The sequence below is a fragment of the Protopterus annectens genome, chromosome 2.part0 (assembly GCF_019279795.1).
Source record: "Protopterus annectens isolate FY-2018-M chromosome 2.part0, PAN1.0, whole genome shotgun sequence".
NCBI classification, from domain to species: domain Eukaryota; kingdom Metazoa; phylum Chordata; order Ceratodontiformes; family Protopteridae; genus Protopterus; species Protopterus annectens.
The window spans coordinates 44,009,595-44,035,724 of NC_056728.1; the positions used below are offsets into that span (position 1 = coordinate 44,009,595).

The following is a 26,130-nucleotide window of genomic DNA, read 5'->3' on the forward strand; positions in this document are numbered from 1 at the left end:
GACATCTCGCGATGCGTCCGCACCGCCACGGGTGCCGTATGTCTGCGTTTGGGCGGACAGGCATTATGCTGTGCCATTATGTCTGGGAATATATGGTTTCTTTCCATAGATGATATGGCATACCAGCAATGACCAGCGTCTGAGTGTGGGTACTGCTGTATTTACCCACGGCAAGAGTGGCCTTAGGTCACGTGGTGCCCTAGGCAGAAGTACTCCATGATGCCACCGCCACATCACCCGCTAACCCGCTGCTGGTCTACCTACACAAAATAAAGCCTTGAAAGGTGCCCGGTAGGGGCGCCCTAGGAGGCTGCCTAGTTGCCCTATGCATAAGGCCGCATATGTGTGTGGTCCCTCGGGCGTCGGACTCGGGAACGCACCACCTCTGCCGTGAGTATATCTAGCATTACCCACATCCAGGCGTGGTTTCTTGCTATGATGTTCCACACCTGTGTTTGGACAACCTACAATAGCTTCTGCTATTGGCATGCAATGCTGTGTGTGGTGCCGGTTACCATACATATACCTTTCTCAAAAGCCGAATTTGCACTTCTGAACACTACTGTGGTCTCCTTTGAGGCCCCTGAGCCAGTGGTGAACATTACTCAAACCGCTGAATTACGTACATATGCCTTCCACCAGCACCTACAGGACTGCATGAGTCAGGCAATCCCATACAAAACTGAGACTCTTTGTACCAAAGCCAAGCATCCAGTCTGGTGGACCCCAGCCATGAACAAGCTCTAGAACGACTGGAGGTAGCTACTACAAGATAGAGTGGAATACTTGTAAGGTAAGACACCCTTGCTCATTGTATGTGAAAACCTACAGGCTGTCAGGAAATAATCGGGGAAATTCAACAGAGGAATCAACAAGAACTCGACAGACAATCATAAGGCCTTCTTTAGCTATGTTGAACACCTGGGAGGACACTCCCAGATATGCTCACACTGGGTTCAGAATGATGTGAGGATGACTGAACCTACACACATTGCCAACATAATGGACGACAGGTTCGGTGCTAACTTCTCCCCCCCTCACCCCCACACGGGGAGATATCTATACCAGAGGATTGTAGATCCTGGAACTTCTGTGACACACAGGTGTGAAATGCTCTCTCCAAGGCAGTAAACACAGCATCCATGGGACCAGATGGTGTCCCAGCTGTGTACTCCATGAACCCATTGGGGAATTAAACCCACAGTTAGGACAGCTGTTTAACCGTAGCCTCACCTCAGGATCGTGCCAAGTAGTGGCACAAGGCAACTGTAGTCCCACTTCACAAGGATGGTGCATTCACTGACCCTGGTAATTACCATCCCATTAGCTTGACAAGCCTTATCTGCAAAGCCATGGAGAAGGATCATGATGGAAGTCATACATAATGACATAGGGGACTTGCATACTTTGGATCCAACCCAGTTTTGCTTGGTCAAATACAGATCATGCCTTTTAAATGTGTCTGACTTTTTAGGATCAGTCACCAAGGCCATTGATGAGGGCAAAGCAGTCCATACAGCCTACCTAGACCTAGCAAAGGCCTTCAACACAATACCACCCTCAGGTATCATTGATAAACCCGTCTGCTTGAATGTAAATACATACTTCGCCAGAGGGTTGCAAACTGCCTAAGTGACAGAACCCACACGGTCATAGTTGCTGGCACCATGTCATACTCACAGCCAGTCACAGGTGTTGTCCCACGGGGCTCAGTCCTGGGTCCACTATTTTTCTGCATCTACATTTGAAAAGTACAAGCAAAGACAGGGGGGTTATGGCTGACAATGTTTGCAGATGACTGCAAACCGGGTGCCATAGTCGGACACACATCTGACACAGATATCCTTCAGAAGGGCCTCACAGCTATGGATAACTGGTGCCAGAGACATGGCCTACAGCTAAATGCCGGGAAATGCATAGTCATACCCTTCGGGAAGATCGAGGTTACCCCTAGCTACCATATAGGTGGCAATCCACTGAGCACAGAGGAGTTACCAGGGATCTGGGGACCCGTGTTGTCGGTAACCGTTTGTTCGACACACACATTGCTAACGTAGTTAGATAGACCTTCTACATTGGCCACCTGATCATGAAGGCATTCACATCTACATCAGGGGAGGTCATTGTCCCCTTGTACTCATCACTCATTACACCTATGATTGAGTACAATGCCCCGTTCAGAATGTCTGTGACCCGACACCTGCAGCAGCTGGAAAGGCCACGACAGTTCATCCACAAACGGATGCAGGGTCTCAGGAATATGTGTTATGCTGACCAACTGAAAGGGTTCCATCCCTATTCCATCGCATACCACTTGCCCAGAGGTGACCTGTGCCTGGCATCCAAGGCCAGGTCGAACCTGGATTTGATGACTATGCTTCACCTAAAGAATCTAGATCCCTCAGAATCACAAGGGCAGGTGACGTACACCTTGGCACTGTCATTAATAGAACGTGCTGGTGGGACACATTCATCACCCAGACACTCACTATGCTGTGGAACAACATCCCAGTACATGTGAGACAGAGCACCTGGCTGGCCTTGTTTTAGTATTTTGACAAGGATGTCTGAATTGCTTTATTCAACTAACCTTGAAAATGAATATTTACTTTGCCACATTTTTAATCTTTACATTCCATTGATATATTTTACATTAGTCATAATCATAGTATTTATCTCTATATATTAGGGTTCATTTATATTACTAGGTGTCTCTACTATTAATATATTGGCACAATCCCTAGAACATATATATGTAACGTATACACTCAGACACTTGGAAAACATTATGTTGGGTCTTCTTTCATATTAATACATATAGTATTATTTTCGCGGAAGAATGTACATGTTGAAGCAATGTCTGCTTTACTCACTGTGTGCAATCTGTAACCCGAGTAGACTTTTTAGCTTGTTCGCCTTTAAGGCATTTAATTAATACTTAGCACATCTTATTTACTGCCCAATTAAGGGTGTTAAATGTAGTGAATTGAACTGCATTGTATGTATTCTGAAGAAGTCTGCTTATGAAGCAGGCGAAAAGCCCTGCAATAAACTATGGTGACTGCATTTAATGCCTGGTGGGCTCTGTGTGGTCACCGGCCGTTTCTACAGTACCTCATTTTTGCTTTGGACTTTCTCATCTGGGTCTCTGTGTTATTTGTATGGGGAATGTCAAGTGTAGTCCCTATGTGTATTACCTGTGTAATGCCTTACTGCGGCAGTGTAATTCCACCGGGTTTGCAGTTAGAGGCGCATTCTTGTTCATACGCTTGTCCATCCATGTGAATTGCCTACTGGACACTGGTATAGGGCTGTACACATTTCACGCCTGCATTTAGCATTCTCCGGTGGATGCTTTGCATTATTAGTAGGGAGTAAGGCAGGTACTACGCCCACATCCCTCACACGGGGCGGGACAATGGATTATCAGCCAGACAACACAGAGCCCCATTTCTGCATACCCAAAATCCCATGGCTGCAACCCTCGACAGTACCCATTACACATCCTCCATGCGTGCGGGACTGGGATGTGGGCCTTTATGTATGGACACGTCGATCTGGGTATTTCTGTTCATATGTCCTGCATTTCATGGACTCTTGTCAGCAACCTTAAACACGCTGGTGGTGCATATGTCTAACTGTGCCGTAGTCACGGCTATATCATCGTCTGTTGTTTAGACATGGCTGGAGTGGGTTCTGTGAGAATGTATTTTTGGGTCCTTCAATGGACACCAATGTGCATATGTCAAGTTAGATGTTGCTGGACTATGTCCAACTGGCCAGTGCTTTTCACTGCTGCTGTATGTTCCCCAATCGCGGATGTCTGTTTGACTACCCATTCTACGTGGTGCTACGTAACCAGGTGATTTAGTACTGTGAACAAATGTTATACATCCAAAGATGCTGGTTAGCAACTGCTTCAAATAAACCTCAGACATCCCAATAGGACATATCCGTCACTGTATTTTCAACATAACACCACCGGAACATGTTGATCACCTATGTATTCATTTAACCATGTTGTCTTCATAGGTGGGAACGCCATAGTTTACATATCCTACTTGACGTTGTGGGTGTGTCATTAGTATGTGTTCCACAGGTCGCACATCTGTTCCGCTGTATGGTAGCGGGTGCTCCTCATTCTGTTGCTGGCAGATTGAGTGCTGTGTACGCCGGTGTTGGCACGGCGGTCCAACTTTGCTTTGTATGTGGAATGTCAACTGTACTCCCTATGTATATTTCCTGTGTTATGCCTTACCGCGGCTGTGTAATTTCCGCGGGTTTGCAGTTGTGGGTGCCATCTTGGCCGTACGCTTGTCCATCCATGAGAATTGCCTACTGGACAATAGTATAGGGCTGTACACATTTCACACCTGCATTTAGCATTCTCCGGTGGATGGTTTGCATTATTAGTGGAGAGTAAGGCAGGTGCTACGCACACATCCCTCCCACGGGGCGGGACAAGGGATTACCTGCGAAACAACACCGAGCCCAGTTTCTACATACCCAGGATCCCTTGACTGCAACAGTCGACAGTACCCATTACACATCCTTCATGTGTGCGGGACTGTGATGTGGGCACTTCTATGGACCCGGTACCCTGGGTATTTCTGTGCATATGTGCTGCATTTCATGGACAGCTATCATCAACATTAAACACGCTTGCGGTGCATATGTGTGGCTGTGACGTGGTCACGACAATGAGTTCACGTAGGTGATGATGGAAGCGGGCACGCCTTCCTTTAGTAAATTTTTGGGTCCTACAATGGACACCACTGTGCATATGTAAAGTGTAGAGCTTGTCGGACTGTGTCCTTGTGGCCAGTGGGTTTGACTGATGCTGTGTGCTCAACAATCGCGGATGTCTGCTTGACTACCCATACTGTGTAGTGCTACAGGAACCATGTTTTCTGAGACCAGAACCCAATGGTGTACATCCAATGTTGCAGGTTAACAACCGCTTTAATTAATCCCCAGAGGTCACGGTTGGGAGGTATCGCCACTTTATTGTCGGAACACTAGTGCTTTATGTGTTTTGTTCATTTTTTAATGGAATAAACAACAAATTATTTCTTCAAGAGTGGTGTGGTGAACTGAAGTGCTTCTAGTAAGCTGTATTACGTGTCAATACATGTATAATAATACATATTGTCATGCCGAAGGTAATCTATGTTATTTGGACAATGGCTTCGGCTATTGGCATCCGTTGCTGTGAGTGTTGCCGGTTACCATACACATTGCTTGCTCAGAGGCAGACTTCCCAATTCTGCACACTACTGTGGTCTCCTTTAAGGACCCTGAGCCAGTGGTCGACAGTACTGCAGCCACTGCATCACTCACATATGCCGTCTACCAGTACCTACAGGACTGCATGAACCAGGCATTCCCTTACCCAACTGTGGTTCATTGTACCAATGCCAAGCATCCAGTGTGGTGTACCCCAGCCATACACAGGCTATACAACAAGAGGAGGTGGCTACTACAAGGCGGAGCAGACACCTTGTGAGGTATGACACCCTTGGTCATCATATGTGTAGAGCTACACGCTGTCATGACATGGTCTAGGGCACGTTCCACAGATATACCTACATGGACCTGGCTGACAATCATACCACCTTCATTTGCTATGCTCGACACCTGGGAGGTCACTCCCACATATGCTCTGACTGGGTTCACGAAGATGTGGAGTTTACTCAACATACACACATTGCCAAAATACGGCCTGACAAGTTTGGTGAGGACATCTCCACACCCTCCCCCCCACATGAGGAGATGTCTGTACCAGCGGTTTGTGGTCCCCAAATGTTCTGTGACACATGGGTGGGACATGCTCTCTCCAGGGTAGTGGACATAGCATCCATGAGACCAGCTGGTGACCCGACTGTGTACTCCACTATCTCATTGAGGAATTAGACCCACAGTTAGGACAGCTATTTCTTTGTAGCCTCACCTCAGGTAACGTACCCAGGTTGTGTCACACGGCAACTGTAGTCCCACGTCACAGGGCCAATGCCTCCACTGACCCTGGTTATTACTGTCCCATTACCATGAGGAGACCTATCTGCAAAGACATGGGAGGGATCATACTGCGGCTCGTAGATGAAGGCATAGGGGACATGCATACTTTGCATCCAACACGGTTTGGCTTGTTCAGGGGCGGTTCATGCCTTTAAAGCATGGTTGACATTTTCAGGACAGTCACCGAGGCCATTGATGGGGGTCTTGCAGTCCATACAGCCTACCTCGACCTGGCAAAGGCCTTCAACACATTACCCCCCTCAGGTATCGTTGATAAACCCATTGGCTGGGATGTGAACACGTACATCACAGGATGTGTTGTAAACTGTCTATGTAACACAACCCATGCGGTCATAGTTGCTGGCAGCATGTCAGACCTACTGCCTGTCGCAAGCGGTGTCCCATGGGGCCCTTCCTGGGTCCACTCCTCTCATACATCTACATTTCCACAGTACAGGCACACACAGGGGTGTTATGGGCAACATTGTTTGTAGATGACTGCGAAACAGGTGCCATAGTGGGACGGACATCTGACACAGATATCCTTCAAAGGGGCCTCCCAGATATGCATATCCGCTGTCAGGGACATGTCCCACAGCTAAATGTTAAGTAATGCAACATCATACCTGTCGAGGAGTACTAGGTCACCCCTGTCCAGCATATAGGTGGCTGTCCACTGAGCACAGGGGTGATTACCAGGGATCAGGGGACAGAGTTTGTCGGTCACCATTCGTTCAACACACACGTTGCTATCATGGTTCGGTGGGACTTCTACATTGCCCACCTGTTTGTGCAGGGATTCACATCTACATCAGGGTAGGTCATTGTCTCCTTGTACCCATTACGTGTTACACCTATGATTTACTACATTGCCCCATTCGGAGGGTATCTGACCCAACACCTACAGCAGCTGGGAAGGCCTCATAGGTTAATTGTCATACAGATGCAGGGTGACATGGATTTGTGTAATGCTGCCCCACTTGTAGGACCCTGCCCCATTCAGTCACATACCTGTTGTTTAGTGTTGACCTGTGCCTGACATACGAGGCCATGTCAACCCATATGTCATGTCTATGCTTCACCTACTGTATCTGCATCCCTCAGAACCACAAGGGCAGGTGACATGAACCTTGTCACGGTCATTAATGGGATGTGTTGGGTGACACATATGTCACCGGACACTCACAATGCTGTGGATCTACATCGCAGTACATGTGAGACAGAGATCCTTCCTAGCCTTGTTCGGGGTATGTTGTCCATTGGATGGGGAATTGCAGATATAGGCGGGGATTACATCATTATCACTGCTTGACAGAGGTACAGCAATATCATAAGTATTTTATCTCCGGCACAGAAGGTTGGCAAAGTAATCCTAACTATGGTGTAGGGTTATGGCTGAACCTGGGTCGATGGCCTACCCTGTACCTATGGACGTATGAACCTATATTCATAGTTTGTCCCATTTACACTTGTCTATCCCCTATCCTCTTTCTCAAGTGTATATTTCTGTGGCACATGATTGTCCTCTGTATTACTTGCAGGTATGCTGTCTACAGTGCACATACATCACAGTTGATGACAGTGTATCTGTGTCCCTAACACTGTGATACTGAGGACTACCACACATCCTTCACAACATTACATGCATATGTCCATTCTATTCTTCTTTGGCCTATGGGGGGTGTTAAGGCAACAATTACACAAGTCCCTGTTTGTGCATGCTTCATGTTGGTGTTTGACCAGCCTCCATTGCAGTCGTGTGTTGGACGGTAGTGTTTCTGTGTGTTTGGCATGTGTTTTTATTGCGGTACATCTGTGGGAGGTGCGGTTGGCACATGTTCCTCTTTGCAGGGACACCCATCCTGGGGTTTGTGTCCTGCATCTGCACTTGGCACGTGCCATATGTCCTGTACTATTCCCACAGTCGTGTATGCCTTCATGCACTACTACTGCGTGTTACTGGCTGTTTGTATGTGGTACACATGGTGATTGTGGTGTTTGGCTTGACCTATTCCCATGCTAGAACATACACATCTGTCAATTACGTTGTTTAAATCAAACTGTAACACTCATTCGTCTTTTCAAAATGACAGTCAATAACACAGGAAGCTCAGATTAACAACGTTTTACTACTGTGCACCAGGAGGCAAATAACTATGCAGTACAAGTTTAGAGTTTTGTCTTACTCTATACAGGTAACAGCTGTATGAGTATTGTGTTTGCAATCATCTTTTGCACACCTTAATGATGTGGTCAGTCACAGGGCATTTACATCACTATAGTCCACAATATTGTATTCCTACAACAGTGCTAAGGTAATGCTTATTAAATGTTTTCCCATGAGGATAGCACAGCCTTGAGCCACATAGTCAATTAGAATGTCCTTGTAAATTCTGCTCTGTCAAGGTTCCAAGACTGTTCAGATCCGTCGTCACTTCCTTTCCTACTAGGTTCCTTTGTCTCTCTGGTGAGCAGCTGTACTCTGTCTTAGATAGAGCTCACAAGGCCATCCTCCTCAGTGGAAGGATGACAGATATACCTGTACATACATTTATTATTCTGTAACCCAGCAGATGACTAATGCTGAATGACATACACCTGCTGCACTGGTTACTGCCAGGGTCAGGGTTCAATCACACTGCAGCTACACTACAGGCAATTACATGCATGATAAGCTCTACTGCCATATTGTAAAATAGAATAATATGCATTATACACTATTTGCTTCTAAACTAGCACGTCATATATATGTTTAAATATATATTTTGCTAACATTCTCCCTCCTTTGATTGCTTCTATTCTATCCAGAAACATATACAACATTATTTCATTCCCTAGCCTCTTCCTCTCTGGAACGTTTAACTAGGCAAGTCATTTGTTGTACATTTCAGAAAGGATTTCATTTTGTATTAACAAATACCACTACAGGTCTTGATACATAGTCTCGGTTACAGATACGTCGACAGAGTCCCTGACTAATACTTACATGCAAAGTATCCATAACAGACACATGCTCCCAATATGAGCAGAACAACACAAATGGCAATCAAGATATTCAGTATGACTGAACCCCATCCACCAAATGGTTTGTGGAAATGGTTCGTCAGTGGGTTTGAGCCTGGTTCCGCCATGGATGACACTTGCTGTATTACCTCGAGGTGGGCGTTGATATTGTTCATGTTATGTGGTACTTAGACACAGCGGTCTTCTTTGATAAGCGCATGCGTACCAATTCTGCGCCAGGGTGCAGTTGTGCTATTACATTTTGTGACACAACAGTTCTCATTGCATCCAGTTCATCAGTCACAAGTTCAGAAGCGAAATGTCACATTGCTCATTCCTCCGACAGGTTTTGACAACTTCCTCTGTTCCCTGATTGATGTCACTACTCCACAAGCTGGGAGTGTTCCAGCCCAGGATATAACGCTGTCACTCAAGTCCATATGAGTCAATATTCCTTTATCTCTTGCAGAAGAATGGATTTTCAGAACAGCTTCCATGTCACCCACTGGATTAGTAGGTTTCTCGACTGTGTTCCCAGTTCTTCGAGCTATATGTCTTATAGTTCGTTTTACCCAGAGGCAATTGTGCAGTATGTCATGTGACTGGAGCCAGATAACCCAAAAACAACTGCGGACCAATTCTCAGGTAACCATTGATATGCTTTTTCCCACAAACAAAATAACAATATTCTACTTTACTACTGATGCGGGTTAACTCTGCATGTAACATTTTCCTGTCTATAACAGAGGACTGTTTATACAATTCAGGATGTTTCTGCACATCTTTCCACGTTGTTCTCATGAAGCTTCAATACAAATCATGAATGGTGCTACAACTAGTACTGTGATCTTTGGCTGTTATATGACATTTGTAAGACACAGTTATGTTACAAATACTCCCACCAACTTGAACTGTATCATGTTTATGAAAACAAACAATTCCTTTTTGTGTAACAGGTAAGTACAGTGCCACTTTGTCCTGTGATCTCACAGAACCTGTATCAAAGTGTAAATATTCACAAGTCTCAATCTATCCCCAAGGGGACAACATACATCGGAAGTCCTCCATATGATGTAGGTATGGCAGTACATACACAGCAATTTAAAATGTTCATAGTCTGTACATGCACACGTCATGCCTAGGTATGTGTTGAAGTTTGGATGCCACTCTGTGGCCAGTTCATCACGTATCACTATTTGTATCTGTGTAGTTATATGCAGGTAAGGTCCCAGCAAATGTAAAGTCAACACAAACATGGTTAATAGGTGTATGATCAGTAGGACAGTAAACCAAATGTCTTTGGGGTTGCTTTGTATTGTTATACAGTCTGGCCGGGTGATTCAGTCTCTATGGTATATCAGCTACAAGATGTAAATCAGACTTGATATCCTTTACCGGTTTGAAAAATGTGAGGTGAACCCAGGACGACCTCTCCGCAAACTTTACTGCAGTAGGCGTTGCCAACAGTACCTGGTACAGACCTTCACCACGTTGGACTCGGCAAGTATCTTATTTGGATAACAGTGAAATACACACAGGATACTGGAGTCAGCTATCGTCCGGCTTGCGTGCTCTTTATCTGTAAAGACTTTAACTGCAAAACAGTGTTATTGGTTAACAATCCTCTCATGTCACCTGCTAATGAGCCATCGACCTCCAGCTCTGCAGGCATGACAGCTTTCCACTCTGGCACATGATATGCCATTCCAAATACTACTTGAAGGGGGTCAAACACTTTACATTTGGAACTGTTGTCATGCTCAGCAATGCTAGAGGTAGACAGCAAATGCAACTCGTCTGGGTGTCACCCACCAACCTCCTCAACTTATTTCTCGGGATCCCATTGTACGCGCCACCAGTCATGCTGACTGTGGGTTGTACATGCAATTTATATTCATGGAAATGCCAAATAATCCCCAGGTTGCTGGATTGTCTGGTTCACAAAATGTGTTCTATTGTCACTGTAGCTTCTTTACAGTATGCCAGATCTAGGGATACTTTAATTTACTGGGACCTTTGCCACTGCTGCTGCATCCGGATTCCTGGTTGGGAATGCTTCTACCCATTTTGATAATATATCTATAATCACTAAACAGTATTTCTTCCCTTCACATTTATTCAGCTGTATAAACTCCATACAAATAGTTCGGAACGGTTATGGTGGTGTAGGTAAACCCACTCCCTTCAGTTTAAATGCTCCCTGTGCATGATGTTTACTGCAAATATGACACGCTGCTCATGATGTTTGTATGTGGTTCCTAATTCCGTATGTTAGGGATATTCTGTTAACCAACTGTACCATCCCCCCTGTTGAGATATGGCTCTACCCATGGCTCAACAAAGCCGCATATCTGAATACATTAGACGTTAATATTGGCTTTCTCACTGTGGATATGTACAGTCCGTCTTCAAGGATTGCTCCTCGTCATACCCACGTCTGCTTTTCTGCTTTCGTAGTTGATATTTGCATTGTTTGTAACATTTCTACATCTAGAATGTCTGAGGATTGTCATTCCTCATTCAAACAGACACTTTCCAACTGTGAGGCTGCTTGTTTTGCAGCTGCATCAGCTCATGCCTTACCTTTCCTACTGTTATCCTGTTGCTTTGTATGAGCTGCACATTTACAATTAGCTACTTTAGTGGGTAACTGAATGGAATCTAATGCATTCAAGATCAATTGCGCATAATTAATCGGTTTACCGGTGGATGTTATCATTCCCCTATTCTTCCACTGCTGCTCATAAACATGCACTGTACAGACAACATACTGACTATCGGTATAAATGTCCACACATCAGTTTTTCGCTGGAGTACAAGCACGTGTTAAAGCTATCGGTTCTGCTGCTTGGGCAGACACGTTATGCTGCAGGGGTTGGGCTTCTACAATCTCATTATCAATAACTACTGCATAACCTACTTGATTCTTTCCTGTTGGACTCTTTCTACATGATCCGTACACATAAACTGTCACCTCTGCATCATCTAAGAGTATATCAGTGATATCCTGTCTGTGTGGAGTTATTTCCTCCATTTCATATAGGCAACTGTGTGGTGTGCCATACACAGGTGTCGGACGTGACGTTGATAGGTTTAATGTTGTACAACGTTCAATCACCATATGAGGTTGACTCAGGGGTATGGTCAAACAAGACAGATGTCTAGCACGGGTCAGGAATGCTATTTTCTCTTGCAGCAGAATGATCGCAACTGCATGAGACACTCTCACAGTGAGAGGGTGGAATAATAACATTAAGGCCGAGGCCTGTACTGCCATGGGTGCTGCAACATCTGCCTGTACACAATGTGGCACTGACCATGCCACAGTGTCCAACTGCGATGAGTAGTAAACTATGGGGCGTTGCTTACTTCCATGCTGTTGCATCAAGACTGACGTCATATATCCCTGCTTACAATTTACAGTCTGACAACATCTGTTATGATTATTCAGGAGACCTAATACAGATGTTGAAGCTATCAATCGTTTTAGTCTGCAGAAAGCTGTTTCTGCTACTGGAATCCAGTGTAGTATATGTTGTGCTGCCATAGGTGTATTAAAGATTAAAGCAGACAATAGAGCAGATTCCAGAGCATTGTTTGGTAACCAGCTTTGACAAATGTTAGTCGGCCCAGGAAGGACATCATTCCCTTCTTGGTAGTTGGCTTGGGTGCTTGTGAAATTGCTGCCTTCCTATCGTCATGTAATGTTCTACCCTCCTTGGATACCACATATCCCAGGTACTTGACCTGTATTCTCTGTAGTTGCAATTTATGCTTGCTTAATTTATGTCCCTGTTCTGCTGAATATTACAATAATGCTATTGTATCTTCCCTACATTGCTGCTGGGTAGGGGCCGCAAGCAGAATATCATCCACATAAAGTAGAACTTGACTGGCCCCGGTGGAGTAAACACGGAATGTTGCTAGCCATCTCCTGTGCGAATATCGTTGTACTTTCACAGTATCCCTGCGATAGCCGGGTATGGCTGTATCTGTTACCCTGAATGTAAATGCAAAACAATACGGAATATCTGGATGTCTAGGTATTGAAACGGAAGCATAGCTTATATGTACCACGCTAAGATACTTCTGTGGCGGGTTCATAGCATTCAATATAGTGTGTGGGTCTGGCACCATCGGTACCCTAGGTATTATTACATGATTTACAGCTTGTAAATCCTGTACCATCCGCCATTCCCCTTTGCTTTTCTATCAGAAGATACAGGGGTATTGCATGGTGAATAGTGATTACTTTGTAGATGGGGAATTCCCTCTGTGACTTTACAGATATCTTCTGGTGTCCACAGTCTATACACTAAGGGAGTTGGGTCCTGGCCTTCCTGTCCTGCATGAGGGTTCGGTACTTCAGTTAATTGACAGATATCCTCACTCTGTTCTAGTGACTGTCTTCTTACTTAAGTGTCCCTAGGTATGTTACGAGTTCGGGATGTGGTTTCAATAGCTTCTCTTACATTTGGTCGTTGTGATACCTCTGTTGCCACAGGATAACGTGGGGGGGACTAGCCTGCCCTCCCGCTTCATATCCTGGATGTGGTATCGGAGGTGGTAGGGGGGTGAGGGAGTCTGTCGCTACTACTGTATTATTATCTTCTTTGTGTACGTATGATGCTTTCACATTTCTAGTGTTCTGTTCCCTTCGGTTCACTACCTCAATCCACCTATGTGCTTGACGGATACTCAATTGTCGCTGTTTTTTCACCTGCACATCTTAGGGTTGCCACCTTTTCAAATGCACAAGGTGGGACATTAGTGTTAGGAACATGTAATTTGGCAGGGCAAAACATACCCACGGCCAGTACAAAGGACAGAAATTCACTTTTTGCCAGGAGAGCAACCTATTCTTGTAGCATTTGAGTTGCTTATTCTGTTTATTGTGATATTTTGGTGTTTCAGATACAAAATTACTGTTTTATGCTACCATTTCAGAAGATATCTGAGAAATCTTTGTCCTAAGATATCAGGACATTTGCCATTTGTTCAGTTTGTTTGCAGGACACAACTGGTCAAAGAGGGACTGTCCCTCACAAAGTGGGACAGGTGGTTACCCTAGAACATCTGCATCACATTTTCAGTGATTCCAATATTTCAGTAACGATATTTTGTCTAATATACCATCAATGTCATATTTATTACCCCATTTTGCAGAATATCTCACATTATGTGCTCTCTGCAATTGCATATACTTCACGTCACCCGTCAAGCGGATCACATGATCTGTTTGTGCACTATTCTCCCATATCCTCTACGACTGTTACATAACCCTTCTCTCGTACCATGGTATCTCCTTCCCTGTATCCACTGTAGTGTCTACAATGACTATTTACTCTACTCTGTGTTCCCCTGATCTATGTCCAGATTTAAAACTACTTGGATTGGTCTTGACCTGCTATCACAACTGTTAACAGAAACACAATGTAGTCTGGTCCATGATCTACAATAGAGACAAAGAGGCAAACCCTCCTTACCTGAGCCTCCTGTTTATGACTGCACGTTTTCTTCTTGGGATCCAGTTTTCCGCTTTTCAGCCACAGATCAGACAGTGGACAGCCTCTTTACACACAACAATTCAGTCGGAGGTCTTTTCACTCATGAAGAACCATTTAGGCAAATTCTCCTGCGCACATGTCTAACCACCCATGCACTCTGACCTGTAGCTTACCAAGGGAATTCCGGATAACAAGGACCACAATGTCAAATAAGTTGTTAAAACCAGACTGTTGAAATCAGTAGGCTTTTCTAGGTGACAGTCAATAACACAGGAAGCTCGGGTTCACAACGTTTTAGTAGTGTACACAGGCAGGCAAAATAATATACAGTCCAAGTATGAGAGTTTTGTCTGACTCTATACAGTAAGCAATTTCTTTATATAGTGTTTACAATCAGCTTTTGCCCACCTTACTGACGTGGTCGGTCACAGGGCATTTCCATCACTATGGTCCGCAATATTCTATACATACGTGGGTGCTGAGGTCATGCTTTTAAAATGTTTTCCCATGAGAATAACACAGCCTTGCAAGGCACCTGGTCAATTACAGTGTCCTTCTGTAATTGTAGCTGTTTCAAGGACCCTGGGCTGTTCCGATACAATAGTCAGTTCATTTCTTAATACGTTCCTTTGTCTCTCTGGTAAGGAGTTGTACTCTATCTTCGATAGAGCTCACAAGGCCATCCTCCTCAGGGGAAGGGAGGATGTTATGCATGTACATACATTTATTTTTCTGTAACCCAGCAGATAATTAATGCTGAGAGACATAAGCCTGCTGTACTGGTTACTGCCAGGGTCAGAGTTCGATCACACTGCAGCTGAGCTTCACCAATTACATGCATGATCATTTCTACTGCCATATTGTACGGTACAATTCAATGCATTATATAGTATTTTGCTTCTAAACTGGCACTTCATATGTGTTTCTATATATATTTTTCGAACAACATCCATCCGGCCATATACATGTTGTTCCGTCCTTTACCTTGACTGTGTGTATTTGGCCATCCGGCAATGCTACTCTCCACATGTGATGTCCCACCTTCCCCTTCTGTGCCTGTGGCACCCTGTTAGGACATCCTGTTTGGTAGGCACATGTTCCGCTATATGTGTTTGACTTCTCTGCATAGCTAATCATCGATGCGGTGGTTCAACAACCCGACTTGTCCACACGTGTACAGTTATGTGCACCGTGCTGTGTGCAAACCTATATGGTTTGAACGGGTACATACCACATGCGGGATGTACACATTCTGCAGACACATTCACATGCAGCCATTTCCATATCTGTACCTGAGGTGGGTTGGTGACATGTGGGGTACATATTTGCCCGCGTGGCACTGCCTAACACAATACTTCTTACCACATTTCAGGTATGCCCATTGTGTGTAGGTGTGTAGCTGCACAAGGATGCTAGCTGGTTTGGGTGCACAGGCGTACATGGGTGGGACTTACATGCTACAATGGGGCTATTGTGTATTACATCTGCATGCATGGGTCTTGCTTCTGGATATTACACTTAGACATACGCCGTCCTGTGTATGCGACAAACACGTTGCTGGGTGTGGGACATGTTGCTATGCACATGTTTGCCTGTGTTTAGGGTATCTTGGTTCCTTCCAGTTGTTATGTCGACACAGCTACCCGGCTGTGTACTCTCACTACTGCTTGTGACTATTATGGTTGACACCTTTTCCAATGCCCATAGTGGGACATCTTTTGTGGAAACATCGGATTTTGCAGGACAACACATACCCACAGCAAGTGGAGTTGACAGAACGTCACTTGTTTGCCATAATATATGCTTATTCTGTTAGCATTTGGGTTCCTTATTCAGTTTCTTATGCCATGTATGTGTTTCATATACAAAATATATGTTTTATGCTACTATTTCAGGTATATTGCGGGAATATTTTTGCCAGGTAATCCCAGGTCATTTGCCAGTTTTTCGATTTGTGGTGGGACACAACTGTCCAATGAGGGACTGTCCATAGCAAAGTGGGACAGCTGGTTACCCTGGTGACCATGCCCATGTCGCTACTGGGGTTGCCACCTTTTCCAGTGGCCAAGGTGGGACATTTTCGGGACTCACATCAGATTTTACAGGCCGACACATACCCACGGTCACTATATGGCATAGAACTTCACTTGTTTGCCTAAATAAAAGCTTATTGTTGTAGCAGTTTGGTTGCTTATTCTGTTTCTTGTGACATTTAGGTATTTCAGTTACGGAAATAACCATTTCATGCAACCATTACATTAAATACGGGATATCATTATGTCCTACAATCTTAGCACATTTGCCGTTTTTAATATTTTTTATCGGGACACAACTGCCCATAGAGGGACTGCCCCTCGCAAAGTGGGACAGGTGGTAACCTTAGTCGCTACTCCTATGTCGGTGCGGCGCTGACATGCTGCGGTACACCTTCTCTGGGTATGCCCACTGACGGTGCATTGCGGGACAAACACGGTGTTACACGTATCCTTTGTTCCTTGGACGGGTACACTTAGGGCTTTGTGGGTTGTATTTGCTTCTCCATTTTGTTGGGACGGGTACTAAGTTGCATACTCTACGTGCGTTTCATTCTGCACGGGCCCTGGCTGCTGCCATTACTATTATGGGCGGACCGTGGCAGTCAGCACATTAGGTTGCTCATCGCCTGCCGGCTTAGCCACGCCTCCGGACGCATCCTACTTGGGCTCGCTCACGTACACTACGCACGTGTCTGTGGTTGCGGCGCGCTCTCATTACTATGCATATGGCGCTACTACGCTGACTACTCACTGCACCGCCGGTGCAGGCCTTACACCGGCCTTGCGCCGAGCTTCATGAATCCCGGGGAATGTTTATCCAAGGATGAATTTAAAATCTGATTTTTACATCATCTGGCAGGTTCTGAGAATGCAGCCAAGCAAACCTCAAAACAGCACATGTGGCCACACCCTGGAAGTAGTATCAATAGAGTCATACACACACTTTGTACAATAAACAGTGACGTGTGCAGTCAAAAAAATAATGTTATTTAAAGCCGATTTTTCATCTCAAGAAGAAACTGCAGATAAAACTTTCCCCATACGTTCACAATTAGTCGAAACAAACTTTAACATATGAGCATGGCAATTCAAAATTATGAAAATCAAAGTTACAGAAGTATATACTTTTTCCCCATACCTATCAATAATTTTCCCATCTTTATCAAAAAGAGTAAGATTGGAATTGAATAGGTGCTTTACAGCAGTGGGACCAACTAGAGCTATAGCTGCTATATAAGGTTTGGGAATAGTGTATAAAAATTAAAGACTGAGGAAATTTATACATTCTGTCTGCCTTTTTAGGGACTGTCAGAAAATTGCAGGCAGTAATACGCACATTTTCTAAATCAGACAGAACAGAAGGAAAGAGTGCAGGATCTGGAAATCCTTCTATAACAATTCATAGTATTTTCTGAGGGACTGAGAAACCTCAGTGTTATCCCACTGAAAACACTGGCACATTCTAGCAATAATCTGAGAGAAAGAAACCCCCCACTGGAAGAATCAGAAACGGATCTTTCTTCTGAGTCTGAATCAGAGATCTGAGGAAAAAAACTGTATCCATACCTGCATCTTCCTGCTCAGATTCAGTCTCTTGAACCTCTTCAGGGAAAGAGATATCTCTCTTTCTTTTACCAGAAACTACTTTACAAGAAGGATCAATAGCCCAAATTAAGCTATGAGCCAGATCCACTAAAGGTGAAGATAGATACTTGGTTTTCTATTTATTTTTGACAGGGAAAATGGGGCCAACCATTTTACTAATGACTGCAGCAGCTTCACCAGGGATGGGTACAGCATTCTGACACAACAGGGAAACCTTCCCTGCTCCCTCTCCCAGGACCAATATGAGTATCTCTCACTTACCCACTGAGGGGTCCCAACAACCTCAGAGGACATGGCTAACCCCCATTCCATAGTCACTGTAGGTGCTATACCAGAAAGATCTTGGGTAAAAGATGATCCTGTCTGAGTTACAACAAATGGCTACAGCATAGTCACCAACCTGTGGCTGAGGCAAATTGCTAGTCTGTTGTGGTGTCAAAGGCTGTTTGCTTATTTTTTTCTTTTTGTGGCTGGAAGGAGGACCAGCTCTGGGGCCAGTAGTCTGTTCAAAGGTGTGATGACCCACCACTGGACCAGTAATCAAGGAGCCTCAATCTTCACTCCTGGCAACAGTTGGGGATTTGCACTGGGAGGATAACAAGTACATACACAGCATTTCCAGATGCAGCTATTTGCATCAAGTGCAATTTCCCTTTCAAGCACACAGAGAGACGACAGTCAATCCAAGGCTGGTTTCTCCCTCTTTCTCCAGATCCCTAATAAGACTCCCCACTGGCACAGCTATAGAGGTGAGTCCTTAGCCAGGGTTCCAAGCCAAGTCCTTCAACATTCTCTCTGTCCAACCAGTGCTTTGTGTCCCTGCCCAAGTAGCTGACACACACACTCTGGGAGATTTGTTTTAAACACACACACACACACACACACACACACACACACACACACACACACAAGGCTATTAGGAGTGGCTCACAGTGTCACCAAATAAATATACAAGTACTCTCACAACTGAAATGTCTCTATACAGATCAGCCATAATGAAAGGTTTAAATATATTTAATAATAAATAATAAAAGAACAACACAATACTAAATATATATTTACAGTGACATCAGAGTTTAAACCACAGGAAATATTTAAAACAACATTGCAGGATAGTCTCAAATAAAAAAAAAAAAAAAAAAATATATATATATATATATATATATATATATATATATATATATAGCTAAACTAAACTGTACTATATGCCTGAATATATCTAAAAGAGTTACTATACCCTAGGAACTTACTTACAGAGCAAGGCAGATGTTGTGGTGAATGGTTCTTGTCAGGTCCAAGACAGAATACAGAATGCCCTGTCTCACTAAGAAGCTTCACAAATTAATATCTCAAATATTACTGCTGGGATAGCTTGCAGAATGACATTGTTTCTTGTCATCTAACGCTATCCCAGGTAAAACCTCCACTGCTGTGAGCTGGCAGTATTTAGCATCTACCTTTGAAAATACATAGACCTCAGATCTTTGGTAGATGCTGGAAGTCATAAAACAATTACATTCCACCACATTTCAAATCTAGTAATCATTTCACTCCAAAGACAATACAGAAAGCTTCTCAGCACAGACTTTATGTCCCTAGCTGACTTGAAACTGAAAGATACCATATCTTATTGCGTAGCAATAAAGTAATTTAATTTCAGCTATTTTACTGAAGTTAACTTCCTGTATTCCAGTTTCCACTTTTAAAATATATACATTTCAATAGTTGAAATAGTGCATGTACATTTCTGTTCTTTTCTGGTAGGGCACACTGTGGTTAAAGTTTAAGCACAATCACTTTATAAAATACCTTCTTTAACACACCTATCTGCACAGACCAGTTTGATATACACATGATATACAGTTATAATACAGTTGTAGCACAAATCACGTTGATATTCACAAATGACATACAATTATTTACAAAATTCAGGTAGCAATGCTGGCAGTATCTCCCTTCATCAAAGATGGTCAAGCTAAAAATGATGCCTCTTTCTAAGGAAAACAAGCAGCAAATGCTGGTAAACACTGCCAGTCTACAAAAGATACTTTTTTGACAGAAGAACACAGTTAAAGTATGGTATAACACAAGCCTAGACCCACAGAGGTAAAATAAACAACATTTCCCCACAGAAAAATGTTTTCATTTACTTTACACCACTTTTAAATTGACAGGAAAAATTAGAGTTCTGTTTAAAACTATGTTACAGTCTTATGACAGTCCATTAAAACACAACACTCCTAGCTTTAAATGGCTTTCCTGAAAAGGAAAGTGATAAAATATCAACAGAAATAAGAAAAAGAAAGCGTTTTTCCCCAAAGGAAACTTATCTGCCCAGCAAAGAAACAGCATAAGCTGAATGTTGATCCTCGAAAGCCACAGAGGAGTTTACTGTTTGGCGGCAGTGAAGCTGTGAAGGGCTTTGCACTCACACGTGTCTTTTAGTCAGCCAAGCTGAAGCTGCCTATCAGTTTGGGCATGTGGAAGGTGCCCTGAAGCTTTGGAATATGGTGAGCTGTCATATCCTGGGCAGGATATAACCCATATAGCTAAGGTTATTGCAGCATTGATCAGTATGATGAACATCGATGACTTACAAGTCAACTCATGTTTATATACCTTTTTTAAATCACTGAAAAATTAGATGAAACACCTTCCCACTTGAGGACACTTTTGATATAATTATTTCATTAGTTCATTAATTGTACTAAAGTATGATCTGCATCTTAGTCAAGTGGATGAGAATTAAATCTAGAAGTGAGATAAGTTACTGTTTATTAGCATAGCTTTTTTTATTTCCCCTCTACTCATATAGTAATAGATAATGGTCAGCCAGTGCATATACAGCTACTTTGTGAAGTAAGTACATGAAACCAGATGCTTTGAGTAATTGAACCTTGTTCTTATTTGATAATCCCCAGTCATTTAAAATAGAGATGTCAATGACAGCTGATATTCCAGTCTGCAGATATGATTTGCTCTTCATATATACTGGTAGGACACCATATATATATATATATATATATATATATATATATATATATATATATATATCAGTCGACTGTGTTAGCACTATACTGCCCAGAGCAGTGAGCCATTCATTTTTTCATCTTTTTTGTATATGCTATGATGACTGAGGCTGGGGGCATACTTTAAATGAGGGGAGCATGTTATGATACATTACTACAGATATTTCTTTACACTCAGAGGATTATGCAAACAAAAGTCTCAAATTTTTAAAAGCAGGTTGTGTGAACTCCAAAGCACCTTGGATACTGTGAAATAATATCTGATATGGCTTGTTGGGGAGGTTCAGTGTATACATGTGCCTGAGAGTAGCAATATGTCTTTCACATGCATTGCAATCAAACATCTGAGGTATACACAATATCTTTGAAGGTGGAGGCAAGTTGCTTCTGAAAACCAAGGGCAATTACATGACCCCTGTTAAACAACTATTGGTATCGATCTTTGGAGGTAATTCATGTGCCTGAGAGCAACAAACTACAATACATTACTGGGATTTTTACATCATTCAATTTCTTCAAAGATACGTACATCAAAGATAAACACAGAAAATGGCTGTTTTTTAGGGGGGAAACTACCTATTAATTAAAGGGCAATAATATGATCAGGGCTAAAGAGGCATTGTTATGGCTTTACAGTATGGGGCACAGAATATTTCTCTGAGACTAACAAATTGAAATATATTACTGTGTCTATTTTTTATTAAATTTTCATTGCAATAAAATATCTCCCCTATAAAGACTGTAAATTAAAGGACTCCAAACCATTTTCTCAATCTCAACTGACTGAGAGCACAACTTACTTAAATTGCCACCAAACCAGTCAATTCTTTAAGGGATGGGAAAGCCTCTAGGAAAACTCCCCATTATAGCATGGAATGGTTTCTCACAAATAGTAATCCTGAAGTGCTTAGATTACATCAAAATGGCTTATAAAGCAAGTGTAAATTTGAATAGATGTGACTGGGCAGTTAGAATCCAATCAAGTGGTCAATGATCTCTTTAAGGGTGCCCAATCAAACATTAGAAGTGTACAATAAAAGTGAACATCTTTGGAGGGGAGGCATACTATGTGTGAAAGAAAAGGATAATTGCATTAAAACCATTAGGCAGTCAATGGCATTGGCAGGGATGGCGGTGTATATCTCTAAAAGTATTTAACTGATATACAGAAAGAGGCCCATTTTCAGCAGAGGCCCGATAAGAAAAGCTTCACATAATAAAAAACGGTCTATATTAGAACATCGAAGTTTCAAAACTTCGAATGTTCTAATATCGACCCCTATTCAGCAAAAGCTGAAAATATCAAAGCAACAGAAGACCAAATTTTTTCCTAGGGAAAGAATTTGGTTGTCCGTTTCTGTTGCTTTGGTATTTTCAGTGCTGTGGTGGAAAGTTATGGGTCGGGTTCAGGTAAGTGTGCAAATGAGTGCGGGTTAGGTTAGTTAGGGTTAGGGCACTGGTTAGGTATGTGTGCGATTATGTGGACATGAGGGTTAGGGTAGGTTAGGTGAATTAGGGTTAGGGCACAGGTCAGGTAAGTGTGCGATTGTGTGGACATAAGGGTTAGGGCGGGCTAGGTGAGTTAGGGTTAGGGCGTGGGTGAGGTGAGTGTGCGATAGTGACGGACCTTAGGGTTAGGGTTAGGGTTAATGTAAGTGGATAGTTAGTGGTGTGTGTATAGTATAGTGTAGGGTTAGGTGTAAGATTTTAGGTGTATGTGTGCGGATTGCTGTTTGTTTGGTGTGCTTGTGTTGTATGTATGTGTTTTGGAACAGCAAATCTTTTTCCTACAAAAATATTCACTGTTCTGTATGTTCGATGTTTTCAGCTTTCGCTGAATAGGGGTCGATATTAGAACATTCAAAGTTTTGAAACTTTGATGGTCTAATATAGACCCATAAAAATACATACCAAGCATTGGATACAAAAGCTCCACATAGTAACATACATGAAAAACATAACATATCAATGTATTTGCCCGAGACCAGCAAAATAAAAATCAATACTGTGGCCTTTATTTCTTTAACTTGCACAAAAACTAAATATCAAATGTGTACACAGAAAGTGACCATTTTTCATGGGGGGAAAACTAAACTGTGTGTGAAATTGACTGACCACTGATATTACTCAATCTACAGATAACAGTAGTTGAGCTTGCTTGTAAGTGGCAGTTAGGTGAGTGGGGAATCTGTCTATAAAAACAATCATCACAAGTTTTATTTGTAGATAATTTATCTGACTTTTTTAAGTTAAAGGACGTGTACTATATCAGAATGGATGCATTCCACTGAGCCAGTGTGTGCATAAAAGGAGTAAAACTAGGGTATGTTATGTTTTAGAAACATAATGAAAATGCTATTTCTGTTTTGTCTTTTAAGTTAGTTGGTTGACAACAAACATGCACACTTTTACTTATTTTCACAGACCTGCTTATGCTATGCACAAAATCATAAATATATTTTACTTTTATGAAACAAGAACTAAAATCATTTCATTTTTCAGTCAAAATGATGTTTCCCAACATTTGAAATATTCATACAGGAAAAGAAAAAAGAAAAAAAATACACTACCAGGAACTGTGACTTGCCACTCATAAATTCAAGATGCAGCTTTTCTACTTTTTCCACTTCTGAAAATCACAACCTAACTACAGTTTGTAAGGGCATGTTAAGATTTGCAGTCCAATGTTTTACTAAAAATATTAGAAAATATCAAATGTTTTGAAAATGTAGCCTTACATTGATAGGCTCTATTAGTAGACCGGCTTAGAAATTAGAACATCTCTGGTTTACAAAGATGCATTATACTTAGTTTCCATTTGTTGTGAGTATACAACTTCAGATTAGGATGGTATAATATAGCCCATCTCTAGAATATATTTTATTTTATTTTGCAGTCATTGCATCAAATGTAGCATACATTATGTTTCCAAAAAAAAAAAACATTTTTTGTGACTGCAAACTTGGCATAAAAAACTTCAGTGAGACCGTGTGTTGCAGTCTTACTCAAAAGTGAGCTGTGAGCTGTACTGAAATCTCTAAAAGGAGACTGGCAATTTTAGGCACATTTTTCACTCAAGTATTTTACTTTAATTTTTAAAGCTTTTACTCAGAACTTCAAAAAAGGATCTGACATATGGCTTTTAAACATAGAAACCAAAGTACAGTTTCACTGGTATTTTATTTCCACAGTATAGCATTCTGCATTATATTTGGTATTCATTCGGTGTAGGTTTATGACTTCTGTTGAGAATGCAAAATGCAGAATATGTCCAGAATATAGCCATGTTAAGTTGTTATGTCATCAGAAGTAAGCATTATTTCACAAGACAAGACATTTCTGTAACTGAAAAATATATCATAGCTTACACTATGGAAATGTAATAGACAGACAATGGAATGAACCGTAATGAAATCCCTAAAGGTAGAATGACAGTCATAGATGCATTATGTACCTGACTTTCCATCAATAGCTCTGTGAATGTTTTAATAAGAGCTCTGAAAGTGGTTTGAAATACTGCCTCATATGCAAAGACATACAAAGTCACTTCATGGTCACAGTCTGCATTGGTGTCTTATACTTAGATTTTACTGGGAGGTATATCATTTCTAACCATCTAGACAGCACTAGTCCACAACATATACTTATTTTGCTGTCATTGCATCAGAAATAAAAATCATATATATTTCTCCTGACAAACCAATAATTTAGTGACTGCAGACTTGACAGTATCAAAACTATATATGTTGAGGGAAACAATTGTTAATGTCAAGTTCAGTAATGAACTGCACTGAAATCCTTAAGAGTAACATAGCAGTCCTAGATTCATTCTGTGGCTAAGTATCCATTACCACTGTCAGTAGGCTTTGGAATGAAATATCACAGGGGACTATCATTTGGCCTTTTATATGTAGGTAACAAATGCAATAATTCATAGGGCTCACTGTCATGGTCTGATATTTTGCATTACTTTCTGGCTCAAAGGGGGTGGCATCTGACTTTATTCCACCTATGCTATATAGCACTATTACTCAGTTGTTGGTCACTCAAGTGGGTAAATTCTGAGCCAGAGAAATTAAACTGCAGTAGTCAGCAAAACAAAAACTGACCTCAAGAAACTAGAATGGATACTGAGTTAATAAAATACAAATGAAACCTCAGAAGCTTTCATACCAAACACACTTCCTCAACAATGTTATGCTCCAATGTACATGTAACATGCTTTACCTTTGTTCTATTCCATACCCTTGAGACCATATGTTTTTATTGTGTTTCATAATGCTGCCAACTGTCTAAGATGCAAAGCTTGTATAGGTTTATTTGCTTTTTAAACTGCTGAGGCAGTATTTAAGTTGTTTTTTTGTTCAGATATCATGTTATTTTGTGGATGCATTTCTTTGTATGTATTCCTGCTTTATTTCACATACAAACCTGTCCATTGTATCTACTGTACTGTTGCTCTATAATTAGTCTTGAACTAATTTTCTCAGTTCATCGGCATGCTGAGTTACTGCTTACGTAGATTTTCTGGTAAAAGGCTCAGATTTGTTTTTTTACAGTACCTCACTATTTCAGTAAATTGTGAATTACAATGATGCTGTAATATATTTACAAGCTGCAATTAGGCCTTTTCGTGTTTTTTGCAAGATTCATGAGACTTGGTAAACTAGATTTTAGCTCTACCAACACAGAGTGTAGCCGTTTTTAGTATTAATTTGTGATTTCATTTTCAGTGAAACATTGTTTCAGTCTTTCAGAATATTTCTCTTCTTATTGGATTTTTACATTAAGGGTGATAAAAGTACATTAGAGTTCCAATTTTCTCTTTTTTTCCTCCTATTTAAGTTAATCCAATTAGTATTAATTTGTAATTTCATTTTCAGTGAAATACTGTTTCAGTCTTTCAGAATATTTCTCTTCTTATTGGATTTT

The 26,130-nt window shown here is 42.0% G+C and overlaps 1 protein-coding gene across 1 annotated transcript in view; it reads left to right on the plus strand.

Moving 5' to 3' along the window:
• Positions 1–26,130, plus strand: part of LOC122792941 (transient receptor potential cation channel subfamily M member 2-like) — a 1,068,883-nt gene that overhangs the window by 929,526 nt on the left and 113,227 nt on the right. The window lies entirely within an intron of this gene.